The following is a 12,834-nucleotide window of genomic DNA, read 5'->3' as shown; positions in this document are numbered from 1 at the left end:
AGAATAGATTCAGTTCAGCTAATCTCTCTTCATAGTTGAGCTCCTTCATTCCTTTTATTAATTTAGTTGCCCTTCTCTGCACTCTCTGCACTCTCTCCAATTCAACAATGTCCTTTAAGTGAACTGGTGCCCAAATCTTGACTGCATATTCCAGATGTGGTCTGACCAATGCTTTGTACAGGGCAGGATAATGTCTCCATCTCTGCAGTCTATTCCTCTTTTCATTCAAGAAAGTACTTTACTAGCTTTAAATATTGCAGCTTGGCATTGCATGCTAATATTAAGTCTTTAATCTACCAGAACCCCCAGATCCTTTTCCATTTATCACTCCCTGAAAAGTATTCCCCCTACACAGTATGATGCATGCATGTTGTTAGCCCCCAAGTGTATAATTTTACATTTATCTATAATAAATGTCATTTGCTACTTGCCTGCCCAATCAAGCAGAACATATATATATATATAGGAATTTTACTCACAGACTTTACTCAAGGAATGACCACTCAAGAACAAACCAACATAGAGCCTAACACGCAGGCACTGATGCCTATCACCAGGTATACAAACTAGACCTCTGGGTCCTGGGAAAATGTAAGACCCCCTATGTAGTACCTTGAAATAGCAAACACCCCCTTATGATAACCAGCAGAGGAACCTAGTATCTTAGAATCCAATAAAATTTCCTTTGGCAGTCCAAATTCCCTTTGCTTTGAAGACACCAATTAAGACATGGCCCAGTCAATTAACTTTAAAAATCACATAACTGATTGCTTAGAGTGCAACTGTGCAATCAAAGTATCACATGATCTGCCAGATATGGGAGTATCTATCCATAGGGTAGCTTTTATGAATGACTAAAAAAAAAGACCATTGCTTAGCAAAAAAATAAAATAAAAACATCTTTGAAGTTTGTTTAGCAACTAATGGTGAAAACACAAGCATATGGAGTAATATGTTAAATACTATAAAAATGGAACGTTTTGGCCATCATGGGAAATATCAATGTGTGGCATGAACAGAACACTTCCCATTACCCTATGTAATTTTCCCATTATCTGAATATTAAACAATATATTTTAAATAAATATATGTTTTGTTCCCATTTTTTCTTCCCTTTTTTTTAACAATTTCCTGAGACTAAACAGTTCCCACCAGTGTTTGATGTTCATGGCTCCAGTGTGTGGAATGGTGGCTCCATAGGTTGGTCCAAAACTGTGTATTTGTTGCTTTGTGCCACTATTGTGCCAATATTGTGCCTTGAAGAGTGACAAGCCTGCTAGTGCACATGCATATCATGGCCCATGCACAAATATTTTCATTGTTGTTTTTTTAAAATAAAATGCTGGTGATGGAAGATAAACAGCCCGTACAGAATGTTGGATCATCAGTAAACAATTCAGTATAGGAAACTAATAGTATAGCCAAATAGACCGTAAAAGTTACAAGAACTGCCCATCTGCCTGATTATTATAACTGCCTTTTCCCTTTTTTTACCATGTTCATTGTCAATACTTCATGGAATTAATAATTGTCAAAGATACATTTTGATTTGAGGGAAGAATAATATATGCAGGTCCACAGTAAGTAATAAGCCTCCCTAGACACCCTGAATAATAAAGCTATTAAAAAATTTTAGTGTTGACTATTTTCATCATAAATTGTACCCCTTTACCTCTAAGGCCCTAGGGATCTCTTGCTGAATCTATCCACAAATATCTAAGTGGACAAAGAAGACAACCAGCTATTACAGTACATTTTAGGACTTGATGCTGGCTACAGTTTTACGACCTAACCCATCTTAAAAGCTTTTGAAACAAAACTACTTATTCTCATCATTCTCAAGTGTTTTTTAAAAGTACAAAACCATGACATAATATTCCCCAATGATAAAACAGTAATCACATTTTTAGCTAGTTAAAGAAAATATATCAATGTACAAAATGACTTACCCTTTGTCGGAAAATTGTTTCCACTTCCCTCATATTCCTTTCCATCAAGTTCTCATACTGTTCTCTGATCTCAGACAAGGTTCTATTTAGATCGGCTGATGGAGCGGCATTCACTTCCACATTGACCCTGGCACCCAGCTGAGCTTGGAGAGCCCTTACTTCCTGTAAAAAAAATGATGTAAACTAGTCGTACAATTATAATATGATGGGTGCATTTCAAATGTTTTACGGGTGATCTAATTTATTCTTTAGGCTATAGGCAAGAAGCCATGGGCAAATGCAGCTGGATTTTAGTTGCTTTAAAGAATGGTTTGAGATCTGAGAACCTTTAGGAACATTGGCATATGCTTTTGAATTTTAGTTGACCCCCTTCTAGCTTCTATTGTTATGTCTACTAAGCTGTATCAACCTGCATGAAACTGCATTCTTTTTCTTGTTGATTTGTTTGAGGAGAGAAGCATCTGCCATGAAAAGAATCATCAACACAGGCCACTTCCCATCATGTCTTCCATGCGGAGTATTTACATTTTTATTTTTAGAAAGTTCATTTAACCCAATCATTAAAATCCCATATGATCTTCATTATTCTAATGTAATTTTAATTGTATTTTTTAGACCAAAATCCAAGCATGTATTTTTTATCTTTATATGTGGTTTAGCAGCAAGGTTTTAGAGCAGAAATCCTGCTGACTAGAGGACAAGTGAGTTCAATACTGGAGGGAGGGTTAGAAAAGGGTTTAGTCTTGTTTAACAAATGGTAGTAAGTATCCCACCTCCTCATGGTTCCTCTTCATTTGCTGCAGTTCCTCCTGGAGGTTTCCTACTTGTGCCTGCAGATTACATATGTCCCTGTTCAGTTCCTCCAGAAGCATACGAAGTCCATTCACATCAGCCTCAGCATTGCGTCTCAGCTGGTGTTCCATTTCATACCTTGTAACAAAAGTAAAACAAAACAATGAATTCTAATTTATAAAAAGAGTAATGATGATGGAGAAGAACTATGCAAAGGCTTACTTGTTTCTAAAGTCATCTGCTGCCAGACGAGCGTTGTCTATTTCTAATACAATCCTGGCATTTTCCATGGAAGTTGAGGAAAACTGACTAACATAGGTGTTAAAAATGTATTTGAAATTATCAATTCATACAATGTTTTATTCTGAAGATTTGTGTCTACTAATTGAGGTTATTTCTTGCATATCTTCTACAGCTTGGTGCTGTGGCTCAACCATTTCTAAGTCCCAATCTCAATGCATTATGTATTTGAAGTGAATTTTAAGGTGACCAAAATGTGTTTTGAGCATACCATTTATATGCACCAATTTATTTACCTGGCCCTGTAGATCTTGAATGATCCTGAAGAATGAGCTGAAGTCAGGCAAAGTGCTAGGCTGGTTCCTCTCATACCACTCTGGGATATTTCTCTCGAGCTGGGCATTCTGTTGTTCCAGAGAGCGAACTTTGTCCAAGTAGGAAGCCAGGCGATCATTCAGGTGTTGCATTGTTTGTTTCTCATTTACATTGAACAAAGCATGATGGCTAAAACTACTTCCATGGCCGCTGCTGTGACCGCTGCTATGAGCATGCTTGGAGATAGAGATTCCTTTGCCACCTGATCCTCCATGTACACTCGGGGCTCTATAGTGATCACAATGGTGGACTTTATGGGAACTTCTATGGTGGGTTGCATGGGATACTCCATGGTGTGAACTACGAGAAGGTACGCAATAAAATTTGTGGGAGCTTCCATGGCGAGAAATATTAGAACCTCCATGATGTAAGTTATGGGATCCTCCATGAAGGGAAATATGTGATCCTCCACGATGGGAAGCATGAGATCCCCCATGGTAGGGAGATCCTACACGATGACCAATTGTAGATCCTCCAACATGAGAGCCATAATTGTGACTTGGGATCTTAGAAAGGTGGCCACCAACATGACAGCTTCCGTGGTATGATCCAGCAGAGGAGTGACAACTGTAACTCATGATGATAGATATGTAGATAGTACAACAGATCTCAAGATAGATTGCACTGTTCCAAGAGGATGTTTTTCACAAGTGATGTTCTCCATCAATTCTGATCCTTTATATATGATAGTCTGGGAGTGCCTCAAAAGACTAAACAAATTTATAAGTATTTTACTGCTCATCTATCCACTGCTTTACAATCTTGACATTAAACATTTAGTAATCTGCTTGGTACACATTAGACAATTGTAAAATAACTTCAAACTACTTAGTTTATTGTTGTCCAGCTCAATAAATTTTTGCTCATTCCACCCAAACAATATATCAATAAATTATAATAGGTTTACACTGGTTCTGAGCAATGCAAGTCATGTTTTTTCCATAACCAACGCACTGTTCAAAAAATTGCAATTCATTTAACTGTACCTGTCATTCAAAGAAAGTAAAGGTCAATGACCAGCTTTGTAATTTTGAACAGCTGATCACTTAATTTCATGATCACTGATCTAAACAGATGCTGGATAGGTCCCAAAAATCCTAGAGAGATACTTTTTAAGAACTGTTGAGAATGTCTGGGTTGGAAATTTGGGTAAGAGTTTATACCTTTCCTCCAATGAAGCGTCTTCACATAGATTATCATAATTTAAAGGACAAGTACAATCATCTAAAATCAAAAAAATTCATTTTTTTAAAACATTAAAACCAATTTACAAGAAGCAATGCCCCTAAATGTTAATCTCAGTTGATGTTCAACATATTTCATAGATAGACTCCACTTCATCAGGGAATTTAGACTGACATCTACAAATATATATATATATATATATATATATATATATATATATATTCATGATATTTGTTGTAAGTAGAAATTAATTTCTACTTGATTATTTTTACTGTATACACCAAAGCTGAAATATGTAAAATTTTATGTATACACATAATTTGTAGATCATGATCTAAAGTGATGAAGTAGACTCTATTTTCAAAACACACCCAACATCAACTAAGATTAACATTTGGGGGTATTGTTTTTTGTAAATTGTTTTTAATGTTTCTTATAAAGGTGAGCGTCAATAAAATGTATAATGTAATAAATATACGTAAAAAAATAGTTGCACATTTTGATTGAATAATTAAGCCTTAAAAGTCCCATGATTGTACTTTTCCTCATATTATGTTCCTCATACTGTTCCTCATATTATGATGTTTTATTGGGGATGTGGCATTGTGTATAACTATCACCCCACCCGAGTACCAGCAAAAGATTTAGAATAATAAAAATGGATCATGTTTAAATCTTACATTGTAGAAACGATTTCATTGGGTTGTATACCTAGAACCTACTGGTTGGCACCAGAAGGGGGGAAAGCTGTAGAGTTTGACAAAGTTGGTTTAGGACAATAATAGCCTTGCTGTACTAACACCACACTACTCTGCACCCACAATGTTTCTCTCGTAAAGTCTTCTAAAACATTTTTTATCATAGGTCATTGCTGATGCCTCTTCAGAGAGTGAAGACTAGTGTTTCAAATCTGCAATCTAGACTCATCGTTTTGTGTTCTTGTTTTCTTGTTGCCCCCTGTTGTTGTAACGTCATCACACTGCTGAATTCTTCTGGAGCCCAAGATTTGGGGTTCAGCATATTACATAACCACTGGTTCAGGTAATTATTAGAACTTTTAAGTATAGTTTCCCTTAAAATAAAATGATCGGCTGATTTGCTTTGGGGAAGGGGGGGTTTGTGTTGGGTATATGTATGATCATTCATATCAGATTATATTTATGGTAATATTAAGCTACTACATTTCTGAAACAAACACAAACTCCAAATATATGTGTGTGTGTATTTACAGTTAGGTCCATAAATATTTGGACAGATACATCTTTTTTCTAATTTTGGTTCTATACATTACCACAAATAATTTTAAATGAAACAACTCAGATACCGGTAAATTGCAGACTTTCAGCTTTAACTCAGTGGCTTGAACAAAAAGATTGCATAAAAATCACTTCATTTCAGGAGCACAAATGTAATTGAACAATTGACTCAAAGGCTATTTCATGGGCTGGTGTGGAGGCTCTAGAGAAAACCTGGTTATGCCTTAGACTCTGTGCCTTGGCCCTTCTCAGGGCTCGCGCCACTTCTATAAGCACCCTGATGGTCCTGTCTCTCCGAGCGTGACACCTTTTCCATTTTTACCATGTTTATTGTCTATACTTTCTGGAATTATTGATTTTCACAGATATATTTTGATTTTTGGACTAATATTATATGCAGGTCCACAGTAAGTAGTAAGCCTCCCTAGACATTGTGAATGATAAAGCTCTTTCAAGATCTTAGCGTTGAATACTTTCAACAATAATTGTACCCCTTCCCCTAAGGCCCTGGGGATCTCTTGCTGAATTGATCCACAAAAATCTAAGTGGACAAAGAAGACAACAAGCTATTACCATATATTTTAGGACTTGATGCTGGCTAGTTCTTTGGATTACAGGTGCCCTATAGTAATACAGCCCTTTTTATTGGAATGACCTAAAAATTGTATTTTATTTAGGCTTTTGAAATACTTTTGAAATCTAAATGTAAAATGTGACAAAAATGTGTGCCAGTCACTCCAAAACTCTTTGATTGGTACATAGGATGTTATTAAAAAGGTGATAAATTATGTTACCAAAAAGAAAAATACAGACTATAAAAGAGTGAACAAGAAAGACAAGATTTTGAACAAAATACTATAATATAAAATGTCCAAGTTTTATTTAAAACCAAGAGCACAAAGAAGCTACATGATGCATATTCTTATGTTTAGTAGTGAGGGGACCCAATAGGTCAGTGAATTGAGTGTGACATACCATGTCTTATACAAAAAAGTATACATTTTTGATTGTATTTCTTCCTAGCTAAAAGTACCAATATTAAAGCATTCCCACGTTTGAAAAAGATTTGCCGTTTGATTGCCTTTATTGAATCTGGTTTTCAGTTTTTCTAAATGAAGAGTGTACATGAACTCCCGAGTTTCCAGGATTAATGAGGGAAAGGATGGAGAAAGACACATTTTTATGACCTGCACTGTCAGATTGGACCAATAGTGGACAATTAAAATTGTTGTAAACATATTTTACAATATTTTTTTTAACAGGTTAAAATTATACGCCACTCCCAATGCAGTTTGAGACAGCTGCATGTCGGTCACCACATTTAGGGCAATGAGTAATATTAGAGGAAAGGACTGTTGCAATGGAAAAGTTGTGAAATGGTACAACATTGCTGTGCAATGAACTAAACTAAGCCTCCCACTATGATTTGTTTGTAATTAGTTTGCACTTTTTTAGTACCCTGACAGCAATGTTTCTGATGTCTCCCCAGTTTAAAAGTTTCTGGTCCATTTGGACAGATTTTCATGGATAAAAGATCCAGTAAACTAGAGAACGGGACAATAGAGGGTAAGTTTTTGTTTTCTTCTTTTCATTTTTCAATTTTAAAAAGGCAAAAAAAAAAATATCATTGCGCGCCATAAAACGCATGACAACTGATTGCATTAACAAGACAAGATTTGTTTTATTGAGAATTCAGTATGCAACAATGACAAGAGACACATGATCTAAATTCACCAGCAATCGTACACCAGAATATATATATATATAGTCATGACAATCATAAAACACTCTAAATATCTGGAGCTTAGTGCATCCAGCTCAATAAAATATGTTAATAAATCTCCCCAAAGTCTCTGAAGACAAAACTAGTTCTACTTTAAATAGGCATGCTTTTATATATGCAATCACATACTTTTCACTATTCAAAAATGTCAGTAGGCACCTTAGGGTTCTGTTTCGGGATTATTGGAATTTTGGGCCTTTTTATGAAGGAGGTATAGAGCTATATAGTATTGGCAACAAATCAATTCACCGATGAGGCTAATTTGTATTGTTACTAATTTTACACAAACTATTGTACTTTGCACCAATAAAATGTAAAAATACTGAATATGGTCCTGAAACTTTGTATTCTGTAAAGCAGAGTTGACATGGGGATGCCTTTTGTTTTACATATGTGCTGCAACACGCTTTATTGTGCATTGTTCAGCTTATTCCTTTATAATGTGCCTCCAAAGCAGGTAATGCTTTTGCTTTGAATACTGTTCTCTGTAGAGTGCTGCTGCACAGGGGTATTCTGTATGGTACCCCAGTACAGCTACAAAATTATTTGCACCACAATGCATCATACAATTTTTTGGATTGTTCATTGTACTGCACATAATTGTAATGCAATGATGTGAGGATCTAAGATTTGAAAGTGCTTTAAAAGGGTATAATTAAGATAATAATATATGCTTCAACACAATGCAATCCCTATGAAATATAGTTGGGTAAACTCATCAGTTCATTTTGAATTTTTTTTAAAGTTAGGTACTCTGTAGCTTTTGTAACCTATAAATCAACATATATCAACATATATCCTTTGATAGTTTACCATGAACATATAGAGATGAACACATCTCTAACTAATCTAAATCCTTTCATAATCTCAATGGTGTCTATTGGGTATGCTGCATGGTGGATCTAGTTCATGTCCCATTCCAAGTTTGGCTAGGTGAAGCAGATCCCACATAAGAAGAAAAAAGAGGAAAACACTAAATCACTTTCTGGATACATGGAGAAACCACATGGGTAATAGTTTTACCCCTTCAAATACACATTAGCATGAACTATGGTGCTGATGGTGAGTGTTGCTGGTCAGATGGTGAGCTTTCATTGTGTGGTGAGATCCTGAAAGTAGAAGATGAGATATTTAGAGTATTTTAGTGATCTATGTATCCATATCAATATACCAAATGCCAATTATCATTGTTCTTTCTATATATTTAGTTCATCCTGCTTTATTGTCCCCTGCACACCTTTATAGGCACCTACCCAACTTTTTCTTGGGAAAACCATCTGCTTGAACAATCCCTTCTGAAGTCTATTGCATATTTTCACAGATGTTACTCTATATAACCATTTCTCAGAGTATAATATCTAGTGTGGGTTATTGATTTCTTGACCAAAGATTTACATTTATATGTGAAAGAAAAAAAGAAACAGTAAGGTTGGTGTTCAAACATGATATTGCTACTTTGAATGGTGTTTGACCCATATAGAATGGTGAAGCAATAGCTATAAAAGTCTACTTTTTGATCCAAAAGCATTAAAGCCACAAAACTGTATGACTACACAGTAGTGATTACATTTGCAGTAGCATTTGGTAAATATAGTTGGATAAAATCTGGATTGCTGACAATGGTTAGGGGTAATGTTATGATGACCAATTAAACAAGGGTGCCCCATCCATATATTTTTTACCAATGCCCACTTACAAGTTTATGTTTATTTCATATTTAATGCCTCTTTGTATCAGATCATGCAGTGCCATTTAAGATAATGTATATTTACTTACCATCAGTTCCTCCCAGAAAATTTTGGCTGGAAGTGCTAAAAAATAAGTCACACAGTGAAAATTAATGAATTGCTATACAAGGTATATTAAATATTCTGAATCAATAAGTTGATTTATAAATAACAGTAGTAGATATAATGAGCAGATTGGATTACTCTCAAAGTGAGATACATTCACTTTGTCTGTATTCTTTAATCTGTTATGGTGAAGTATGTATTATAATGAAGGGAGTATTGCACTGAATATTTGTTCAATTGATTGTTTTGTAAAGAATACGTACTGGATATCGTGACCTTCCAAAAGGCGTTTATAGGTGGCAATCTCCATCTCCAGGTGGGTCTTTTGGTCCATCAGGATCTTGTATTCCTGGTTTTGACGTTAAAGGCTTACTTGTTTCTAAAGTCATCTGCTGCCAGACGAGCGTTGTCTATTTCTAATACAATCCTGGCATTTTCCAAAGAAGTTGAGGAAATCTAAATAACATAGGTATTAAAAATGTATTTGAAATTATCAATTCATACAATGTTTTATTCTGAATTCTTTTGTCTATTTATAGAGGTTTTTTATTCTTATAATAGAGGTTTTATAAAGCTGCTATAGTTTGGTGCTGTGGCACAGCAACTTCTAGGTTCTAATCTCAATGCATTATGTATTTGAAGTGAAGTTTAAGGTGACCCAAATGTGTTTTGAGCATACCCAATATATGAACCAATTTATTTACCTGGCCCTGAAGATCTTGAATGATCCTGAAGAAAGAGCTGAAGTCAGGCAAAGTGCTGGGCTGGTTCCTCTCATACCACTCCTGGATATTTCTCTCCAGCTGGGCATTCTCGTGTTCCAGAGAGCGAACTTTGTCCAGGTAGGAAGCCAGGCGATCATTCAGGTGTTGCATGGTTTGTTTCTCATTTACATTGAACAAAGCATGATGGCCAAAATTGTTTCCATGGCTGCTGCTGTGAGCCTTGCTATGAGCATGCTTAGAGATAGAGATTCCTTTGCCACCTGATCCTCCATGTACACTGGGGGCTCTATAGTGATAACTATGGGAACTTCTATGGTGGGTTGCATTGGATCCTCCATGGTGTGAACTACGAGAAGGTACACAATGAAATTTGTGGGAGCTTCCATGGTGAGAAAAACTGGAACCTCTGTGATGTAAGTTATGGGATCCTCCCTGAAGGGAAGTATGTGATCCTCCTAGATGAGAAGCATGAGATCCCCCATGGTAGTTAGATCCTACACGAAGGCCAATTGTAGATCCTCCAACATGAGAGCCATAATTTTGGCTTGGGATCTTAGATGGGTGGCCACCAACATGGCAGCTTCCGTGGTATGATCCAGCAGAGGAATGACAACTGTAACTCATGATGATAGATATGTAGGTAGTACAGCAGATCTTGAGATAAATTGCACTGTTCCAAGTGGATGTTCTTCACAATATGTTCTCCATCAATTCTGATGCTTTATATATGGTAGTCTGGGAGTGCCTCAAGATTAATTAATGTTCATATTTATAAGTATCTGACTGCTCGTCTATCCACTTCGTTACATGCTTGACATAAGGATTTAACATTAAACATTTGGTAATCTGCTTGGAACGCATTAGACAATTGTAAAACAACTTCAAACTATTTATTTTATTGCTGACCAGCTCATTAAACTCTTGCTCACTCCACCCAAAGAATTTAACAATAAACTGGAAAGTCTCTAAATATGATTACCCTGGTTCTGAGCAATGCAAGTCGTGTTTTTTTCCATAACCAATTTACTGTTCTCATAATGCAATACTTTTAACTGTACCCGCCATTAATTCCCGGCGTTTATATAAAATTTAATACATTTTATTGAGACTCATTTTAATAAAAAAAACATGAAAAACAATTGACAAAAAGCAATGCCCCAAAATTTAACTCTCAGTTGATATTCGACGTGTTTCGTAGATAGAGTCCAGTTCATCCGGAAATTTAGACTGATTTCTACAAATCATCATTATCATGATATTTGTTGTAAGTAAAAATTAATTTTCAGCAAGTTTAGAAATATGTATAATTTTGTGTCTACATAATTTATAGTTCTCGGTCTAAAGTTCCTGATGCAGTGGACTCTATATACAAGACACATCACACATCAACTGAGTTTAACATTTGGGGGCATTGTTTTTTGTAATGGTTTTTAATGTTTTTTTTAAAAAAATGAATTTCAATTTTGATTGAATAATTATGCCTTAAAAGTCCCATGATTGTACTTGTTTTTCATATTATGTTCTTTTATTGGGGATGTGGCATTGTGTATAACAATAACCCCACCCGAGTTCCAGCAAAAGATTTAGAATAATAAAAATAGATGATGTTTAAAGCTTACATTGTAGAAACAATTTTAATGGTTGAATACCTAGAACCTACTGGTTGGCAATAAAAGGGAGGAAAGCTGTCAAGTTTGAAAAAGTTGGTTTAGGACAATAAAAGCCTTGCTAACACCACACTACTCTGCACCCACAATGTTGCTCTTGTAAAGTCTTCTAAAACAATTTTTTATCACAGGCCTTTGGTGATGTATTTTCAGAGATTGGAGACTAGTGTTTCAAAGCTGCAGCTGAGACTCATCATTTTGTGGTCTTTTTTTCTTGTTGCCCCCTGTCGTTGTAACGACATCACACTGCTGCATTCTTCTGGCTATCACAAAATAGCTTATCATGGCTGGCTTTGGTTTGTGTGCCCAGGCGCATTACAGCCGTCTACCAAAACTCACACTTCTGGCAGAAGGACAATAATCGGAGATGAAACAAAGATACCAAGGATGCCACTGAAAGAGCTGCAATGATCCACACCACATATGGTAGTATTTATCAATAGGATAACTTTATGAAAGAACGGCCAAAAAAAGCTATTGCTTAGTAAAAAAAAAAAAATAAGAAAAACATGTTTGAAATTGGTACAGTAACAAATGGCAGAAATGCAAACATATGGAGGAAGGTTCTATGGTCAGGTTTGGAATGTTTGGTCATACCGGGAAATATCAATGTGTGGCACGAACAGAACACATCCTGTTACCATATGAATGGATTATGTGAAAATTAAACAATAAATATTAATTAAATATATATGTTTTTCCCCATTTTTTCTTCCCTTTTTTATTGAATTCACTAAGATCAAACATTTCCCACCAGTGTTTAAAGTCCATGGCTCCAGTGTATGAACCGGTGGCTCCATCGGTTGGTCCAAAACTGTGTGTTTGATGTTTTGTGCCACCATTTTGCCTTGTTAAGTGCCAAGGCTGCTGGGGCACATGCACACGTGCATATCATGTCCCATGCAAATTACCCTTTATTGTATGTGATTTTTAATAATGCTGTGAGGCAATAGAATATAAACAGCTAACGTTGCATCATTTGTAAACAATTCAGTGTAAGAAACTAATAGTTTACAGGTTAAACCATAGTCAAAGAACTGCCCATCTGCCCTGATTATTATAACTCCCT

This window comes from Pyxicephalus adspersus, chromosome 6 (genome assembly GCF_032062135.1).
Source record: "Pyxicephalus adspersus chromosome 6, UCB_Pads_2.0, whole genome shotgun sequence".
Taxonomy (NCBI): domain Eukaryota; kingdom Metazoa; phylum Chordata; class Amphibia; order Anura; family Pyxicephalidae; genus Pyxicephalus; species Pyxicephalus adspersus.
The sequence above is the reverse complement of the archived record's forward strand: the minus strand, read 5'-3'. Positions refer to the sequence as shown.